We start from the raw sequence: 20,813 nt of genomic DNA on the forward strand, positions 1-20,813 counted from the left end.
GATCTTGGTTGGCCTATGGCCCTTAGCCACGGTTCATATCATGCTCCTAGATGTCTAGATCGTGCCATGGTCAATCAAATGGCCACTGGAACGACGCAAGACATCGATCATAGCATAAATACTACACACGCATGCACGTTGCTCTCGGTTGGACCCTTCGGTTAAGATTTGGTGTGATGCGGATTGTGGCTGGCCTAGGGCCCTTAGCCATGGTTCAAATCATTCCTTGGGATGTTGGTAAGAGTCTCTGGTCGGTGGTTCACGCCCCTAATGGCCGATAGTCTCGAAACCAATGCAAGTCTTGTAGTGCGCAGCTGCTGTATTTTTTTGACAGCAAGTATGCTGCTGTTCAGAAGCGTTCGTTTGAGTTCTTGGTTGGCTTTTAGCCCATGGCCTTGGACTGGACAGTGCCTCATTGAGTTGGGAAGGTCATGTTTTTGACCGTTTGTCATTTGGATCATTTTTGAGGTCGTACGAGAATTTACGGTGCAATGTGCCAAATTGACTCTCGAAAGAGCGTTTCGTGTTTTGGCCTCCATTTCACCTAGATTTCGACCCTATCATTTTAGGAACATTATTTTATGATTTTCAGCGTATTTTAATCATGACTATACGTCAGTTCAGTGTCGGTTCAGGTTGGCTCGGAGTCATGATTAAATGCGAAGTCATTAGGCGTCATAGTCGCATCTTTTGAACGTAAATTGCATAGTTGGTCATGTTTAAGCTATTGCATATTTTTCATGGCACAGTTAGGTTGCAGCGAGCCTGGGAACGATCCAATCCAATCCAGTTGGTAAAATTACAGGAATTTTCATTATGCCAGTTAATTATTTTACGTGCATTAAATAGAAAATGATTATTTTGAGATTTATGCGATATGGCTTGTGGTTCATTCACTATGTGGGAGTGTTATTTTTATACGGTCCCAGTGACCGATCAGTTCAGTATGGTACCACCCCGGTCGCCAGTGACCGGCCAGCTCAGATTCAGTTTCAGCCTCCCCGGTAGCCAGTTACCGATCAGTTCAGCTTAGTGCAGTGGCCACAGGCGTAAAACATAATCTCAACAGAAAATTTTACCAGATATTTCAGTACAGGCTCCAAGGAGCAAATATTTTACAGTGATTTCCAGTTCAGTTATGCACGTATTATAATTGCTCAGTACAGATTATTTTCAGTATGCCTCAGGACAGGATATTTTATCACATGCATATTTTAAATTCAGATTTTTACTCGTTACCTGCGATTTATGCATGCTGAGTCTTTAGGCTCACTAGACTTGATTGTTGTAGGTACTGATGAGGCCAGGGCCGAGGGCGGGGACCAGTGAGCCAGCTTGGGTCGGCAGTAGTGGCACCCGAGGACCTCAGAGCAGCAGTTGTTATTTTCTTCGCAAACAATTTTTATCAGTTGTTGGATATTTTTAAATCGTTGTTGTTGGCAAAACTTTGATTTTCTTCCGCTGCAATATTTTGAAATATTGAACTTGATTCACCAGTGATTTTATGAATGAGGCCATTTAAGTTCTTTTAAAAAGAAAATTTTTAATTTTCCGCAAATTTCAAGAAAGAGTTTTGAGGCCTTCACAGTTGGTATCAGAGCCGACCTCTCTTAGTACGGTGTGGTTCGGGGACGAACCAAGCGGAAGCTGGTGGGCATGTGAGGCCCGGGGCCGAAGAGGGCGGGGGGTGATCGCCGGTGCCATCAGTAGTTGCACGGACAATGAGCGGCTCCTGGCAGGCTTCTAGGTGAAGGGAACATGAATGAACCGAACCCACACGGGAATGAGAGGGATTCCGAGCTGTTCAATGTAATGGACTGTACAGTTGAAGAGGGCTTAAAAGATTTGATTTGTACTACTCATATCACGAAGATGCATCTTCTTTTCGGTAGCTCATCACATAAGAACTCCAAAGTTAAGCGTGCTTGACTTGGGGCAATTTTGGGATGGGTGACCTCCTGGGAAGTTTCCTAGGGTGCGTGTGAGTGAGGACATAAGCACGCTGGAAAGACTCGTCGTTGATACAGTGAGGACAGTCGTCGAATCTGGGGCGTTACAGTGGTATATCAGAGCGGTGGTTCTGTATAGGGTTTCACTACTACTGACCGCGAGAAGCTAACGAAGCCACGCCTTTGGTCTGTAAGTTTTTTTTCAGTTCAGCATTTTGTTCAGCATTTTCAGTTTATAGCTATGAATTATTTTGTCAGCATGCTTTCCAGATTTTCAGTATTTCAGAGTTCATTTCAAATAAATTATGGAATTATGCATGTTAGTTACGTATGGGTTATGTTGGAACAGTATGCCCCCTAGACGCCATTTTAGAGCGCAACAGAGAGGATGGAGCCTCGCCGAGAGGACAGAGAGGAGCATAGACCGGTGGAGACCTACAACCTCCTCCACCGCCCCCACCGGACATGAGCGCCCAGATGTTAGCTGGGATGGCACAGTTTCTTCGCACAGTTTGCGGGGGGCAATGCCGCAGCCCGTAGCCGCAGCCGCAGCCAGGCCGACAGGGCCCGAGGCTGTTTATGAGCGATTCATGAAGATGCGCCCGAAGGAATTCTCTGGGGCATCTGACCCCATGGTTGCCGAGGGATGGATCAAATCCCTCGAGGTTATCTTCGATTTTATGGAGCTGGGGGACGCAGACCGAGTCCGATGTGCCACCTACCTGTTCACTGGAGACGCCCGCTTATGGTGGAAGGAGCTTCGGTAGCCCTGACATTGGCTACACTTTCTTGGACCCGCTTTACGGAGGTTTTCTACTCCAAGTATTTTGCTGAGGAGGTTCGCACCAGGCTGACCACCGAGTTCATGAGCCTGAGACAGGGGGATATGTCGGTTACGGAGTTTATCCGTAAGTTCGAGAGGGGCTGTCACTTTGTGCCCCTGATAGCGAATGATGCCAGAGCCAAGCTGATGCACTTCTGGTGGGTTTACGGCCGATCTTGCGCCGGGATGTTAGGGTATCTGACCCTGCTACTTATGAGGTTGCCGTCTCCAAGGCCTTAGCCGCAGAGCAGGATCTGCGGGATATCGAGAGGGATCGCCAGGGCAAGCGCCCAGTCCAGGCACCGCACCGCCCTCCTCCTCATCAGCATCAGCAGCAGAATAAGAGGCCTTTTCATGGACCGCCCAGGAACAGAGGCCAGCAGCAGCAGCAGCAGCAGCAGCGGGGACGCCCAGCCCCGAGGACTCAGGAGCACCCAGTCTGTCCCAGGTGCTCACGTCGCCATCCTGGAGCATGTATGGCTGGCTCAGGAAAGTGTTTTAAGTGTGGCAGTCCAGACCACATGTTGCTGCAGTGCCCTCAGAGGAATCTGCCTACCCAAGGCAGAGTTTTTGCTCTCCATGCCGCGGAAAGCCAACCCGGAGACTATGTTGTTGACAGGTACCTTTAAACTTTAAGTTATTCTTCGAATTTCAGCATTTTGGGAATCGGGATTTAGATTTTGAACTTAGAACTGTTATAGGATTGCATGCTCTACTCAGATTTATTTCGGGGAAATTAAGCTAGAGGAACCTAGACCTTTGCATGTCTATAAGTTTAGATCTTGTAGTGGGATTCAACTTAGAGCTCCGCTCTTTCAGGGAGAATTTTTATATCTGGTTCCGCTACCAAGGCCTTGATAGATTCAGGGGCCACTCACTCATTTATTTCGGAGGTCTTTGCAAACTTTCTCAAGATCCAGACCATTGGGCTAGATACAGCCTTTTCAGTAGTGTTGCCGTCAGGCGAGGAGATGGCAGCCACCATGTTATCCGAGATATAGACCTTGAGCTGCACGGTAATCTTGTTTATGCGGATCTGATTGTGCTACCGATGCCGGAATTTGACATCATCCTAGGGATGGACTGGCTATTGAGGAACAGAGTGTTGATAGACTTCCAGCGGAGATCCGTTCTTGTCCGACCGCCTGGAATGGAGCAGTTCTTATTTGAGCCGGACAGGTACTTTCCTTTACCGCGCATTATTCCTTATGTTCAGGCTAGGAAGCTCATGCATAGAGGGTGTCGGGCATTTCTAGCAACCTTTTTTATCTGTCCCCGAGGAACCCAGCCAGTCAGCCTCAGATGTTCCGATAGTTAGAGATTTCTTAGACGTTTTTCCCGAAGACGTCTCTGGTATGCCACCAGAGAGAGAGGTGGAGTTTTCCATTGAGCTTATGCCAGGTACGGCTCCGATATCCAAAGCGCCGTACCGACTAGCACCGACAGAGATGGCAGAGCTTAAGAAGCAGATCCAGAACTTCTCGACAAGGAGTTCATTCGCCCGAGCTTTTCTCCATGGGGCGCGCCAGTCTTATTCGTGAAAAAGAAGGATGGCTCGATGAGGCTTTGCATTGACTACCGGGAGTTGAACAGGGTTACAGTGAAGAATAAATACCCACTGCCGAGGATTGAGGATCTGTTTGACCAGTTGCAGGGAGCTTCGATTTTCTCCAAGATAGATCTGCGTTCCGGTTATCACCAGTTGAGGGTGAGAGATGCTGATGTCTCGAAGACAGCTTTCAGGACTCGTTATGGCCACTACGAGTTCCTAGTGATGCCGTTCGGTCTGACGAATGCGCCAGCGATCTTCATGGATCTAATGAATCGCGTATTTCAGCCGTACCTCGACCAGTTTGTGATAGTGTTCATAGATGACATTCTCGTCTACTCCAAGAGTCGGGAGGAGCACAGCAGGCATCTGACCACAGTGTTGCAGACATTGCAGAAAGCACAAATTATTCGCAAAGTTCAGTAAGTGCGAATTCTGGTTAGAGAAGGTGGCGTTCTTGGGCCACATTGTTTCTAGCAGTGGTATTGAGGTAGACCCCGCAAAAGTTGTAGCAGTCAGAGATTGGGTTGTGCCTCAGAATGCATCCGAGATCCGCAGTTTCCTTGGGCTAGCAGGATATTACAGGAAATTCATCCAAGGGATTCTCCTCTATTGCCGTTCCACTCACAGCACTGACAAAGAAAAATGTGAAGTTTGTGTGGAGCGAGGAGTGTCAGAAGAGCTTCGATACTTTGAAGCAAGCTCTTATCTCAGCACCCGTTTTGGCTGTACCGTCAGGATCTGGTGAGTTTGTCCTTTATACCGATGCTTCGAAGCTTGGTTTAGGTGCAGTTTTGATGCAGCATGGGAGAGTGATAGCGTATGCTTCTCGACAGCTGAAAATCCACGAGAAGAACTACCCTACCCATGATCTGGAGTTAGCGGCCGTAGTTTTTGCTTTGAAGATTTGGAGGCACTATCTGTATGGAGAGAAGTGTCAGATCTTTACCGACCATAAGAGCCTCAAGTATTTCTTTACGCAGAAGGAGCTGAACATGCGTCAGAGACGTTGGTTGGAGCTTGTGAAAGACTACGATTGTGACATTAGCTACCACCCGGGTAAAGCTAATGTAGTTGCGGATGCTTTGAGCAGGAAAGTCGCAGTGATGGCTCATTTGACGATTCAGAAACCTCTTCAGATCGAGATGCAGAGGTTTGATCTTGAGACTTACCCTCGAGGTAGAGTTCCTCGTTTATCTACCTTGACTATCCAGTCCTCTCTTATTGACCGTATTCGCAGCGGTCAGGCAGCAGATGAGCAGTTGGCACAGTGGAAGAAGAGAGATGAAGCTAAGGGCAGTGTTTTGTATTCAGTCAGCGACGGTATTGTGAGATACCGAGATAGGATATGGGTTCCTAGCAGTGATTCTATCCGAGCAGACATCTTATCAGAGGCCCATACGTCCCCGTACTCTATTCACCCTGGGAGTACGAAGATGTACAAAGATCTGCAGCTATTGTATTGGTGGCCAGGAATGAAGAAGGACATCAGGCGTTTTGTATCCGAGTGCCTGACTTGCCAGTTAGTGAAGGCCGAGCATCAGAGACCAGCAGGTTTGCTCAAGCCTCTTCCTATTCCCGAGTGGAAGTGGGAGAACATTACCATGGACTTTGTGACCGGATTGCCGAGGTCAGCCAGAGGATCGAATGCTATCTGGGTGATTGTAGATCGTCTTACCAAATCAGCGCACTTCTTGCCTATTAAGACGACTTTCACCATGGTTCAGTATGCAGAGCTGTATATCCGAGAGATAGTCCGACTCCACGGTATTCCAGTTTCTATCGTATCCGACAGAGATCCCAGATTCACTTCCTCGTTTTGGAAGAGTTTGCATTCGACTTTGGGTACGAAGTTGCTGTTTAGCACAGCTTTCCATCCGCAGACAGATGGACAGTCGGAGCGAGTTATTCAGATCTTAGAGGATCTTCTCCGTGCTTGCGTCATTGATTTCTCTGGGAGTTGGGAGTCGAACTTACCATTGGTAGAGTTCACCTATAACAACAGTTTCCAGTCGTCCATAGGTATGGCTCCGTATGAAGCGCTGTATGGTCGCAAGTGTAGATCTCCTGTTCATTGGGATGAAGTAGGAGAGAGAGCAGAGTTGGGTCCAGAGATTGTTCAGCAGGCAGCAGATGTAGTAGTCAAGATCCGTGATAGGATGAGGACTGCTCAGAGCCGACAGAAGAGTTATGCCGATCAGCGGAGGAGAGAGTTAGAGTTTGCAGTGGGCGATCATGTCTTCGTGAAAGTGGCACCTATGAAGGGTGTCATGAGATTTGGCAAGAAAGGGAAGCTCAGTCCGAGATTCATTGGACCGTTTGAGATCCTCGACAGAGTTGGGACGCTAGCGTATCGTGTGGCTCTTCCGCCAAATCTGGCCGGAGTACACAATGTCTTTCACGTCTCCATGCTGAGGAAGTATATGGCAAATCCTTCGCATGTGCTGAATTTCGAGCCGTTGCAGCTTACTCCGAACTTATCTTATGAGGAGAGACCCGTGCAGATCCTAGACAGACAGGAGAAGAAACTTCGGAACAAGTTGGTTAAGCGAGTCAAAGTCAAATGGCTCAACCATTCAGAGGAGGAAGCTACGTGGGAGTCTGAGCCGGAGATGAGAAGTCGATACCCTGAGTTATTCGGTGAGTTCTAATTTCGAGGACGAAATTTATTTAAGGGGGGAAGGATTGTAGAACCCGTAAATCAGTAGACGTATAAGCCATGCATAATTCTAGATTTTTAAATTTAATTGACTTCATTGCATGATTATTTTAAATGCATTTGTTTGAAGTTAATTATTTCATTATTTCAGTTCAGTAGATTGATTTTTAGCATTTCAGTATTTTCAGTGAGGCCGGACCGGAGTTGGAGTTTTGAGATAGAATTTAAGATTTGAGAAATATTTCCAGAAGTTAATTTAGCTAGTAACTAAGTTCATTTAAGTTAGAAAGGAAGGTTTGAAGATTTAATTTAATTATTTGAGGTGATTAAGAAATGAACTCATTTAAGTTATTAAATTAAGGGGTTAGCTCACTAAATTATTTAAAGGATTAGTAAGGCTTTCAAGGATTATTAGTTGACTAGATAATCAACATTTCCCTTTATTTTATCATGCATTTTTCGGCCACCCTTAGTGCTAGAAGATTCATTTTCCAACTCACCAACTTTGACCAATTCTTTGCATGTAATTAGTAGGATAATTCTAGGATTTTGGGAGCACAATTTAATTAAATAAATGGACATATCCTAGTCTAGAATCAAGCTAAATTTCGGCCACCACCTCCTAGAAGCATCCACCAACTCATTTGATATCAATTCAAAATTCAAATTCAAAAGGGGAGTGGACTTGGTCTTGATATGATCCTATTTTTGTGCACCCTTCTCCTCACCTTCATAACCATCACTCCCCCCTCCACCTCCACCGAAAATAAGACCCCTTTTCAGTAGAAAAAACGTGGATAGCAGCTAGGGAGAAAGGGAGAAAAATCGAGAGCCAAGAAAGGTAGAGAAGCAAGCCACTCCGTCTCCTCCGCGCCGTCTCGTCTCTTCTTTTCGTTTTCTTTCGAAACGAAACCAGGCATGTCTAGATTTCTTTCAAACCTCAATCAAGTCATATTATCATTTATTTTTCAGTACATGATCATGTTTTAGCAAGCAAAAACCGAGATACATGTCAAAATATTTTTGGAACACACATGCAGAATTTCGGCCCTTTCATGACAAGCTTCACGTTTTTCTGAGTTTTGTGGTTTCAGGTGATTGGTTCGATTCCAGGCTCCCAAGGCGGCTTGTATACATGTAGTAGGATGCATTAGGACCATGTTGGTCCATTCAAACCAGCCCCATGCTTGCTGGAAATTCAGAATGACAGCAAGTTCCCCATAGGTGCAGAAATGTGATTCGAAAATTCAGTTTTGTGTCAAGGGGTGTGGATCTGATCTTGGCTGCCCCAAGGGCCTATAGCCATGGTTGGATCACTTCCCTAGCATGTCTAAGACGTGACTAAGTCGCCCTTTTGGTGGCTTGGTCCATGGCTCATCGGTTTTTAAATAATCAACAAGAACAGCCCCTTTCCCCATTCGGCCCTTCCATTTTTCAGCATATGGTTCGTTTCTTTTGTGGCTTGGTGTGGATCTTGGTTGGCCTATGGCCCTTAGCCACGGTTCATATCATGCTCCTAGATGTCTAGATCGTGCCATGGTCAATCAAATGGCCACTGGAACGACGCAAGACATCGATCATAGCATAAACACTACACACGCATGCACGTTGCTCTCGGTTGGACCCTTCGGTTAAGATTTGGTGTGATGCGGATTGTGGCTGGCCTAGGGCCCTTAGCCATGGTTCAAATCATTCCTTGGGATGTTGGTAAGAGTCTCTGGTCGGTGGTTCACGCCCCTAATGGCCGATAGTCTCGAAACCAATGCAAGTCTTGTAGTGCGCAGCTGCTGTATTTTTTGACAGCAAGTATGCTGCTGTTCAGAAGCGTCGTTTGAGTTCTTGGTTGGCTTTTAGCCCATGGCCTTGGACTGGACAGTGCCTCATTGAGTTGGGAAGGTCATGTTTTCGACCGTTTCGTCATTTGGATCATTTTTGAGGTCGTACGAGAATTTACGGTGCAATGTGCCAAATTGACTCTCGAAAGAGCGTTCGTGTTTGGCCTCCATTTCCACCTAGATTTCGACCCTATCATTTTAGGAGCATTATTTTATGATTTTTCAGCGTATTTAATCATGACCATACGTCGGTTCAGTGTCGGTTCAGGTTGGCTCGGAGTCATGATTAAATGCGAAGTCATTAGGCGTCATAGTCGCATCTTTTGAACGTAAATTGCATAGTTGGTCAAGTTTAAGCTATTGCATATTTTTCATGGCACAGTTAGGTTGCAGCGAGCCTGGGAACGATCCAATCCAATCCAGTTGGTAAAATTACAGGAATTTTCATTATGCCAGTTAATTATTTTACGTGCATTAAATAGAAAATGATTATTTTTGAGATTTATGCGATATGGCTTGTGGTTCATTCACTATGTGGGAGTGTTATTTTATACGGTCGCCAGTGACCGATCAGTTCAGTATGGTACCACCCGGTCGCCAGTGACCGGCCAGCTCAGATCAGTTTCAGCCTCCCCGGTAGCCAGTTACCGATCAGTTCAGCTTAGTGCAGTGGCCACAGGCGTAAAACATAATCTCAACAGAAAATTTTACCAGATATTTCAGTACAGGCTCCAAGGAGCAAATATTTTTACAGTGACTTCCAGTTCAGTTATGCACGTATTATAATTGCTCAGTACAGATTATTTTCAGTATGCCTCAGGACAGGATATTTTATCTCATGCATATTTTAAATTCAGATTTTTACTCGTTACCTGCGATTTATGCATGCTGAGTCTTTAGGCTCACTAGACTTGATTGTTGTAGGTACTGATGAGGCCAGGGCCGAGGGCGGGGACCAGTGAGCCAGCTTGGGTCGGCAGTAGTGGCACCCGAGGACCTCAGAGCAGCAGTTGTTATTTTCTTCGCAAACAATTTTTATCAGTTGTTGGATATTTTTAAATCGTTGTTGTTGGCAAAACTTTGATTTTCTTCCGCTGCAATATTTTGAAATATTGACTTGATTCACCAGTGATTTTATGAATGAGGCCATTTAAGTTCTTTTAAAAAGAAAATTTTAAATTTTTCCGCAAATTTTCAAGCAAGTAGTTCGAGGGCCTTCACAAAATACTTGGTTGTTTTACTTTTAAAATGGTTCCAAATATTTTATGCATGTGATTATGCATCTCGATCGAAATAGTGAGGGTTAAAAAAAAATCTAGTACTTTTTAAGAAAATAAATAGCAGAGCTTTCAGGAAAAGCCTTGATTGATGTGCACAAGGGCGAGCTCACACTAAGAGTAGGTGGAGAGGAAGTTGTGTTCAATATCTAGAACACCATCAGAGGACCAAATGAGGTAAGTACTTGTAATAGTATTGATATCATTGATTCATGTGTATCTCATGTTGGTGCAAGTATGTTGACGAAAGTATAAATGCTCGAAAAATTCGTGTTTGAAAATTTGCGGAAGAATTTAAAATTTCTTTTTAAATAATCAAAATGCCTCATTCATAAAATAAAATGATAAATCAAGGTTTAATGTTCACAATAGCAGCGGAAGAAATTATGTTTGCAAATACAAGTTAAAGTAATCCAACAACTGATAAAAAGGTTTTGAGCATAAAAATGGTAAATGCTAAAAATGAGGTCCTCGGTTCCACTACTGCCGACCCGAGCTGGCTCACTGATCCCCGCCCTCAGTCCCGTCCTCATCAGTACCTACAACAATCAAGTCTAGTAAGTCTAAAGACTCAGCATGCATATATCGTAAATAACAAGTAGTAATAATAAAATTGCATGCGAAGTGAAAATAACATATCATGAGTCTGGCATAACGTAAAAATCATGTCATGAGTAATTATAATACGTGCATAACTGAATCGATAATCGTAAGTGAACTGTTTGCTTGATAGAGCTTTGTAATAAAATAGCCTGTCATAATTTTGTTGAGATTATGTTCTACGCTAGTGGCCCATGAACTAAACTGAACTGAACTGAGTCGTCTGATCCGACTAATACCACAGTATACTGGTGGAACTGGACTGAACTGAACTGAACTGAACCGGTAAGTGACCACCGGTGAAGTAATAATCCCATGATAATGAAGTGGCGACAAGCAATATCGCATAAATCTCAAAAATGAATATTTTATATTTTTTGCACGTAATATAATTAAATAACATAATTAAATATGCATTTGTTAGAGTAGGTGCCCGTCGAGCCAAGTGTTGGCCGAGTGTTCACAATGAAACTCTATGTATAAGCAATCTTTATTTTAATAATATTTGAAATTATTGTTTTGGCAAATCTTTATCTATATACCCATGCTAGTTGCATAAATAAAGCCCTTGAATATATAAATAGTAGAAAGAATATGAGATGCTCATATGATGAGTATCATGAAACTCATATTTGGAATACTGTATATTCTAAACAGTTCCTAGTCGATTCAGCCGCCACTAAGAAGGATATAGGCCGCTCGAGTTCGAGACTAGTATCTGCGATGTGAGTACCATGTTTCATTGGTAGGGGACATTGTGATGTCCGAGCATGCAGATAGATGCTCCTTGTAGAGTGCAGCTGAACAACCCTCCATAAAGGACTTTCCAAGTGGTTCTCACTTATCGAGTGGAAAAGTCCTAGTTTATGGTTGTACACCATTAGTCCTTATGACCCGGGACAACTTGAGACTCTATGTGCTAGAATTACACTTTGACTTGTTTACCGACTCTCATGGGGTCATCAGGTGGCAAGGTTGGGTGTTCTGTCAAAACATATAGGAGTCGATGCATTGTAGTCGGGGATTCACCGCTTACCTTCGGGTTTGGATATCCTATGTGTTCTCATGTATATGTAGTTGAAATCTCTGATCAGAGTATGGTGGTAATTAAGAAAGGGGTTTCTTAGATTACAACATCGATGCAACTACGACATGACACATAATATCGATTCATTGACAACTCTCGATAAACCAATGGTTGTCGAATCGGTCGGGATATATGAGTTGAAGGGACCGTACTGTACGCTAACCATAATTGAATGGTTCTTGCAGGCACTATCATTTGATACATAGGGAATCATGTAAGCGATGCTGCTAGGCGTTTAACATGATTGGTTGGGTACTATCAGACTTGGGTTCTGACGTTCTTATTATCAAGGAGTTGATAATAAGAATGGAGCAATTGGGGTATGCTCATATAAGGACATGTTTAGTCCGAATCACATGGAGATGTGAACCCACGGTCTAGTTGTATCAATGAACCATTGAGGGCCACACAAGTACTAGCTTTTTAGATCCCGTTGAGAAGTAAAAATAGTTCAATGTGTTGAACGGCTTATAAATGAGTTTATAAGCATTGAGAAAAATAGAAGTATGACTTCTATGAGAGAAATGTAATTTTTAATTTATGAATGTGTTCCTAAATTAAAAAATAGGCCAAATAAATAATGTATTTGAAAATTGTGATTTCATAAACATTGTTATGGACTAAATTAAATTAATTCAAGTGTTGAATTAATTAAACACTGGTGGGCCTAGTAGAGTCCAAATAATTAAATTAATTCATGTGTTGAATTAATTAAATAACATTGGGCCTTGTAGAGCCCAATTGGAAATAATTATTTAACTAGTGGGCTTGAGTAAAATCAAGTAAAGTCTAATTGGGCTCAAATATGTTAGAGACAATTTAAATAGTCCATGGGCCTTGTAATAGTTACAAGCCCAAATCACATTGCATGCTTGGGAGGTGAAGAGTTGGGGAATACTTTTGATTAAAAATTGGCATGGCATGCAACTTTTTGGATCAACTTTTTGCACTACCAAGACAACTCTTCCCTCCCTCATTCTACACTATGTTGGCCGAAATTTTTAGGGATTTCTCTCCAAGTTTTTCTTCTTCTTTTCTTCTTCAAGTGTTGAGGAAGAAATATTCTTCTCCTTGAAAAATCCTCTTAATTTTCTAGTGCAAATTAAGAGAGGATTTATCTAGCAAGTGGTGGGCCTAATTTTGAAGGAAGGAGAGCTTGTAGATTTGTCATCCTTGAAGAGCCAAGTTGTTTACAACTTGGTTGGTGCCATCATCAACCTCAAGAGGTTGATAGGTAACGATTTTCTCAACACCCTATGTATGATATTGGTGTTTTATTGTATTTGCTACACAAACAAAGAGGTGGCCGAAAATTTTGATGAAAAATTTGATTTTTTAAACTTCCGTTGCGCTTTCGGTCACCGTAACCGATCCTCTTTCAAGTGGTATCCGAGCTATGATTACGATTTTGTGTAGCAATTACAAGATATTATGTGAGATCGATTTCTAACCGCATGAGTGTATTTTTGCAACCAAAACCGAGGCTTATTGAGGGGAACTTCGGGCAGCTCGGGCTGCCCGAGGGGCTGCCCATTTCGGGCAGTAGGGCAGCCCGAGGCTGCCCGAACAGCCCCATTAATAATTAAAAAAATAAAAAATATTTTTTGGTAAGTTGGCCGGAATCCGGCGACCGGAGCTCCGGCGACGGCGATGACGAACTAGGGTTTCCAAAAGTGTTTTGGATAATCAAAGTGTCATGGGCCTTGATGTTGTTGGGCATTAGATGGTTAACATATTTGTGAATTTTAAATGGGCCAAAATGTTTTGGTGAAAAATGAGTTTTTGGGCCCTTAAGTTTAAAAATTACAAAAGTTGCAAATATTTTCTCATGAAATAAATATTTTAAGTTGGACTTTAAATATTTATAGTAAATGGTGATTTACGAGAAATTCGGTTATAAATAAATTAATTTGAAAGTATACAAGGTGTTTGTATACTTTGTTAATTTAGTTTATAATCGTGGCGGTTTGTGATTGGATCAAGATATATAATATTGGATCAATTAATTATTGTGATAATTAATTGATGGTGTATGATATGTGATATTATGCATGAAGGATGATCAAAAGCCCAAGCCCAATTTGCTAGGTGTATGCTAGGATATTTTGTGTTGAATGATTGTAATAATTATCAATTTATAAAGTGGGCTTGGTTTATGGCCCGTTCCCACCCCCATGAGATGTATCCCTATTTGCCATGGATATTTATTTGTAAATATTAGTATAGTGGATGATCAAGATTGGAAGATGGTGGCCATGATGATTATGAAGATCGAAGACATGTAAATATTGGAAGCTAATGTAATAGTTGCATTTGCATCCCTTGCATTACCCTAGGATTGGACCTAGGCCCGTGTTTAGCTCACACTGGCCATTAGTATTGGGGAGATTGATCATCCTTGTTTTGTTTACTGTTTATAATATATGCATGATATGTTATAAATAATGAGTATGTGCGTTATTATTATGATAATAACAAAGTTGCATGAATCCGGCAAACATACGATCAAACATGGCGAGCTTTTAAATAAAATTAATGATGAGACCTTTCAAAATTAAAAACCCTCATTTTGAATAAGATTCAAAATTAATATCAAGCCCGAAAAGGGAAATTATAAATTTGTTTATAATTTCCATGTCTTCCATCGACAATGGGTGCATGATGAACGCTACACGTACTCGGGCTCGGCTCATATTATTGGGGGGGCCCTGGGTGCCGGAAAGCTGTGACATCCATTGACATGGTGATGTGAAATACGTGGAACTCCCATGATTTCGGCTCATATTATTGAGGGAACTCATGGCGACCGTCCATTAAGGTTCAACATCGATGGGTAAGGCTTGACACGTGAAGATGAACGACGTCATATTATTGGGTCCTAATAAAACGTGAGACAAAAGTTTACGTAGAGGGTTGCATTGTGATGCAATTGGAAACTACCTTTTAGGAATTGTGATTGGCTGATATTATTCGGGATCATAATTCGCTAATTGGACCTTATGTACCTACTGAGGAAAGGAGTTTCCCGTTTTCACTAGAGGGTAGTGAAAGATGTCAAAACAGTGGGAGCAAGTATTTATGAAGTAAAAGTCCAAACTTCATATCTTACTAAATATTTTAAATAGTCATCAACATTTATCTGTTTTTACTTTTCAGTACAAATTGACAATGTCTTCGATTCGCAATCCGATATCCGTAATACTCGACAAACACATATTAACTGGACCTAATTACCTCACTTGGCTAAGAAACCTGAAAATCGTCTTGGATTCGGAAAGGGTAGCATATACACTGACTGAGTCGCCCCCTGTTGAGGCTCCGACTGACTGCACTCCTGAGGAATTGCAGACTTACAAGGAATGGTGTGACCATGACTTGATAGCCAGGTGTTATATGCTGACTTCTATGAATGATGAGCTGCAGAGGCGTTTTGAGGATGCAAAGAGTGCTGCTGACATTCATTTGCATCTCAAGGAGCTCTTTGGTGAGCAAACACGGCCTCTTAGGCATGCTACCGTCAAGGAGCTGATCACTTTGCGCATGCGAGATGGGGCCTCGGTCCATGAGCATGGCCTGAAGTTGATTGGGCTCGTGGACAAGCTCGTTGCCATGGATCTGATCTTGCCTTCGGAGTTGACCACCGACGTGTTGCTGTTATCATTGCCTAGCTCATTTGATCCTTTTGTGGTGAACTTCAACATGAACAAGATGGAGCCGACCTTTGAGGAGTTGGTGAATATGCTTGTTACGTTTGAATCAACCATCAAGAAAGAGAAGTTGGTTCTTTATGTGGGTTCTTCATCTAGTACGAAGATTGATCCACATGGGAATGGAAAGAAGCGTTCTATCCAACGTCCCAAGAAGAACGTGCCCTTGATGAGGCAATCTCCGAATCCCGTTGAGGCAGCCAGACCAGTTAAGGCTGACAAGACTGATGATGTATGTCATCACTGCAAGAAGCCTGGACATTGGAGGCGTAACTGCAGGGAATATCTTGCCCAGAAGAGTTCTGGAAACTGTATGTTCTAAATTGAAGTAAACATTTCAATTAACTCTACTTCTTGGGTATTAGATACCGATTATGGTTCACATCTCTGTAATGATTTACAGGTGATGGGAAGAAGTAGGAAGCTTAAGGAAGGTGTGACCTTCTAGAGGATGGGCAATGGAGCAAGAGTTGCTGCCAAAGCTATTGGAGATGTTTACTTGCTTATGAACAATGATTTAAGTTAATTTTAAGAGATGTTTTGTTTGTACCGGATTTGGTGAAAAACATTGTTTCCATTTCTATGTTGATAAAGATGGATATTCTTGTTTATTTAGCAAAGATGTTTGCAACATTTACAAGAACGAATGTTTGATTGGTACTAGAGAACTTGAAAACGATCTCTATAACTTAAAATTGAAAGATACTCCACAAAATGTCCATTTAAAGGCAGACACCATATGAGATATGGATGGGTAAGCCTCCCAAATATTCTTGTCTAAGAATATGGGGGTGCCCTGCTTATGTGAAGCAGGTAGTGGGAGATAAATTGGATAGTCGATCCATTTTATGTTACTTTGTGGGATATCCAAAGAATTCGGTTGGATACTACTTCTATCATCCCAAAGAAACAAAGGTGTTTGTTTCTAGGTATACATCCTTTTTGAAAAAGGAATTTCTATTGGATAGAAAAGGGGAGATGATAGAACTCGAAGAGGTTCGAGAGACACCCACAGTTATAGAACCCACACCCGAAGAGCCAAGAGAGGAGATACAAGCTCCTAGAAGATCCGAGAGAGTCTCGAGACCACCTATGAGGTATGGTCTGCTTCTTGAAGAGGGCCATGATGAGCCTAACCATGGATGTGATCCAAGTACCTTCAAGGAAGCGTTATCTGATGCCGATTCATCCAAGTGGCTTGAAGCGATGGAATCTAAGATGAATTCCATGCATTCGAACCAAGTGTGGAATCTCGTGGATCCACCTGAGGAAATTGTTCCCATAGGGTGTAAATGGATTTACAAGAGGAAACTTGGGGCGGATGGGAAGGTATTGACCTTCAAGGCGCGATTGGTGCCAAAAGGATATACTCAAAGACAAGGAGTTGACTTTGAGGAAACCTTTTCTCCAGTTGCAATGTTCAAGTCCATAAGGATTTTGCTAGCCATAGCTGCATGGTATGACTATGAGATATGGCAGATGGATGTTAAGACAGCCTTTCTTAATGGGGATATTAAGGAAGAGATTTACATGTCTCAACCCGAAGGGTTTACATCTATCGGAAGTGAGCATATGGTATGCAAACTTCAAAGATCTATTTATGGTCTAAAGCAGGCATCTAGGAGTTGGAACCTCAGATTTGATAGTACAATCAAAGAGTTTGGTTTTACTAAGAATCCTGAGGAACCCTGTGTGTATGAGAAGGTCAGTGGGAGTGTTGTGACATTCCTGGTGCTGTATGTTGATGACATTCTACTCATTGGGAATGATGTAGGAATGTTGCAATCAACTAAGATATGGTTAGCGAGTAAGTTCTCGATGCAGGACTTGGGTGAAACATCTTTTGTATTGGGAATACAGATCTATAGAGATAGATCAAAAAGATTGCTTGGTCTCACCCAGTCCACATACATTGATACCATCGTGAAGAGGTTCTCGATGGATGAGTCCAAGAGAGGACATCTACCAATGTGTCATGGCGTGTCCCTATCCAAGTATATGTCTCCCAAGACTGATGCAGAGATAGCGGCGATGACAAGCATTCCTTATGCATCTGCGATTGGTAGCATCATGTATGGGATGATATCTACACGTCCTGACGTGGCTTTCGCACTAAGTGTAGTGAGTAGATATCAATCGAAACCCTGGTCTTCCACGCTGGAATGCTGTGAAAGACATCCTCAAGTAGTTTGAGAAGGACCAATAAATTGTTCTTGGTCTATGGGGTGGAGAACTGAAATTGTAAGGCTATACCGACTCTAGCTTCCAAAGCGATATCGATGACTCGAAGTCAACCTCTGGGTCTGTATTCATGCTCAATGGTGTTGCTGTCTCTTGGAAGAGTTCCAAGCAAGACAATACTGCGGATTCCAGCACTGAGACCGAATACATTGCTGCATCAGATGCAGCAAGGGAGGCTGTTTGGATAAGGAATTTCGTCTAAGAGTTGGACGTCATTCCTAATGGAGTTGCTCCTCTCCCGGTGTTGTGTGACAACATGGGAGCTTTAGCTCAAGCAAAGGAGCCAAGGTCTCATCGGAAGTCCAAACATGTATTGAGAAAGTACCACATCCTCCGAGAGATTGTGGAAAGAGGAGAAGTGTCGATTGACATAGTCGGCTCCGCAGATAATGTTGCTGATCCACTAGCTAAGCCTTTACCTGGACCATTATTCGAGATGCATCGCGAATCAATGGGTTTGAAGCATATGGGTAGTTGGCTCTAGTGCAAGTGGGAGATTGTTAGAGTAGGTGCCCGTCGAGCCAAGTGTTGGCCGAGTGTTCACAATGAAACTCTATGTATAAGCAATCTTTATTTTAATAATATTTGAAATTATTGTTTTGGCAAATCTTTATCTATATACCCATGCTAGTTGCATAGATAAAGCCCTTGAATATACAAATAGTAGAAAGAATATGAGATGCTCATATGATGAGTATCATGAAACTCATATTTGGAATACTGTATATTCTAAACAGTTCCTAGTCGATTCAGCCGCCACTAAGAAGGATATAGGCCGCTCGAGTTCGAGACTAGTATATGTGATGTGAGTACCATGTTTCATTGGTAGGGGATATTGTGATGTCCGAGCATGCAGATAGGTGCTCCTTGTAGAGTGCACTGAACAACCCTCCATAAAGGACTTTCCAAGTGGTTCTCACTTATCGAGTGGAAAAGTCCTAGTTTATGGTTGTACACCATTAGTCTTTATGACCCGGGACAACATTGAGACTCTATGTGCTAGAATTACACTTTGACTTGTTTACCGACTCTCATGGGGTCATCAGGTGGCAAGGTTGGGTGTTCTGTCGAAACATATAGAAGTCGATGCATTGTAGTCGGGGATTCACCGCTTACCTTCGGGTATGGATATCCTATGTGTTCTCATGTATATGTAGTTTGAAATCTCTGATCAGAGTATAGTGGTAATTAAGAAAGGGGTTTCTTAGATTACACCATCGATGCAACTACGACATGACACATAGTATCGATTCATTGACAACTCTCGATAAACCAATGGTTGTCGAATTGGTCGGGATATATGAGTTGAAGGGACCGTACTGTACGCTAACCATAATTGAATGGTTCTTGCAGGCACTATCATTTGATACCTAGGGAATCATGTAAGCGATGCTGCTAGGCGTTTAACATGGTTTGTTGGGTACTATCAGACTTGGGTTCTGACGTTCTTATTATCAAGGAGTTGATAAATAAGAATGGAGCAATTGGGGTATGCTCATATAAGGACATGTTTAGTCCGAATCACATGGAGATGTGAACCCACGGCTAGTTGTATCAATGAACCATTGAGGGCCACACAAGTACTAGCTTTTTAGATCTCGTTGAGAAGTAAAAATAGTTCAATGTGTTGAACGGCTTATAAATGAGTTTATAAGCATTGAGAAAAATAGAAGTATGACTTCTATGAGAGAAATGTAATTTTTAATTTATGAATGTGTTCCTAAATTAAAAATAGGCCAAGTAAATAATGTATTTGAAAATTGTGATTTTCATAAACATTGTTATGGACTAAATTAAATTAATTCAAGTGTTGAATTAATTAAACACTAGTGGGCCTAGTAGAGTCCAAATAATTAAATTAATTCAAGTGTTGAATTAATTAAATAACATTGGGCCTTGTAGAGCCCAATTGAAAATAATTATTTAACTAGTGGGCTTGAGTAAATCAAGTAAAGTCTAATTGGGCTCAAATATGTTAGAGACAATTTAAATAGTCCATGAGCCTTGTAATAGTTACAAGCCCAAATCACATTGCATTCTTGGGAGGTGAAGAGTTTGGGAATACTTTTGATTAAAAAATTGGCATGGCATGCAACTTTTTGGATCAACTTTTTGCACTACCAAGACAACTCTTCCCTCCCTCATTCTACACTATGTTGGCCGAAATTTTTAGGGATTTCTCTCCAAGTTTTTCCTCTTCTTTTCTTCTTCAAGTGTTGAGGAAGAAATATTCTTCTCCTTGAAAAATCCTCTTAATTTTCTAGTGCAAATTAAGAGGGGATTTATCTAGCAAGTGGTGGGCCTAATTTTGAAGGAAGGAGAGCTTGTAGATTTTTCATCCTTGAAGAGCCAAGTTGTTTACAACTTGGTTGGTGCCATCATCAACCTCAAGAGGTTGATAGGTAACGATTTTCTCAACACCCTATGTATGATATTGGTGTTTTATTGTATTTGCTACACAAACAAAGAGGTGGCCGAAAATTTTGATGAAAAATTTGATTTTTTAAACTTCCGTTGCGCTTCCGGTCACCGTAACCGATCCTCTTTCAGCATTAATTTTACCGAATGGGTTGGATCGTTCCCAGGCTCGCTGCGACTTAAATCTAACATGAAAATTTTGCAAATGATATACTTGCCCAAACTTTGTAATTGACTCCAAAAACGAGACAATTACGCCCAATGACTTGGTATTTAATCATGAATCCGTACCAACCCGAACCAACACCGAACCATCATTTAGTCATGATTAAAATATACTTAAAATGATGAAATAATTCTCCTAACATTACAGTACTTCGAAATTTGGTGAATGGAGGCCAAAAACATGACACTCTCTTTCGAGAGTCACTTTGGCATATTGAACCGTAATTTCTTGTACGACCTCTAAACTTAACCGAATCACCAACGGCCAAAAACATGACCTTTCTAACTTGATAAGGTACTGTCCAGTCCAAGGCCATAGGCTAAAAGCCAACCATGGACCCGAAACTCACCTCTGAACCGCTGGTATAGTTGCTGTCAAGAAAATACAGCAGCTGTTGGCGCGTTTTCTTGCGTCATTTTCGAGGCTAATGGCCATTGGGCTT

This window comes from Primulina tabacum, chromosome 5 (assembly GCF_025594145.1).
Source record: "Primulina tabacum isolate GXHZ01 chromosome 5, ASM2559414v2, whole genome shotgun sequence".
NCBI lineage: Eukaryota > Viridiplantae > Streptophyta > Magnoliopsida > Lamiales > Gesneriaceae > Primulina > Primulina tabacum.